The following is a 521-nucleotide window of genomic DNA, read 5'->3' on the forward strand; positions in this document are numbered from 1 at the left end:
ACTTACACCTTTGCACACCTAACACTAATTTGCATTACAACAAGTAAGCACTGTCACTTACACCTTTGCACACCTAACACTAATTTGCATTACAATTTCAGTTGATAACACACATATGTGTCCAAATCTTTATGAGAAACATTGCTCTGATATATCACTAAACACGAAGCAGAACAGCTACAGGCACTGTTTTTGACTAATAAATATACACATCATATTAAATATCTTGTAGTATGCCATGTCAGGCATGAAGAGACTCCAGATAACCAGTGGGCATAAATCTTTCATTTTAGAGCTGATTGGTATTTGTATATGTGCCCAACCATGTATGTTCAATTACATTAAGAGCTTAATACAATGAATAGAACACGTGAAACAAAATTTTAATACTCATTTTGAGAAGTAGATTTTGAATTCCTAAATGTCCATAAAGCATATTAACTTTTGGAACAAGAGAACCAATGAGAGAAACAGATAGAAAACTCTCCTAAAATCTCTGACACCTGGCCGGGCAGTGGTGG

At 34.9% G+C, this 521-nt stretch overlaps 1 protein-coding gene across 1 annotated transcript in view; it reads right to left on the reverse strand.

Moving 5' to 3' along the window:
• LOC101994973 (putative ankyrin repeat domain-containing protein 19) overlaps window positions 1-521 on the reverse strand; it is an 89294-nt gene that overhangs the window by 13753 nt on the left and 75020 nt on the right. The gene's annotated exons all lie outside the window — the stretch shown is intronic.

Source organism: Microtus ochrogaster, chromosome 16, assembly GCF_000317375.1.
Source record: "Microtus ochrogaster isolate Prairie Vole_2 chromosome 16, MicOch1.0, whole genome shotgun sequence".
NCBI lineage: Eukaryota > Metazoa > Chordata > Mammalia > Rodentia > Cricetidae > Microtus > Microtus ochrogaster.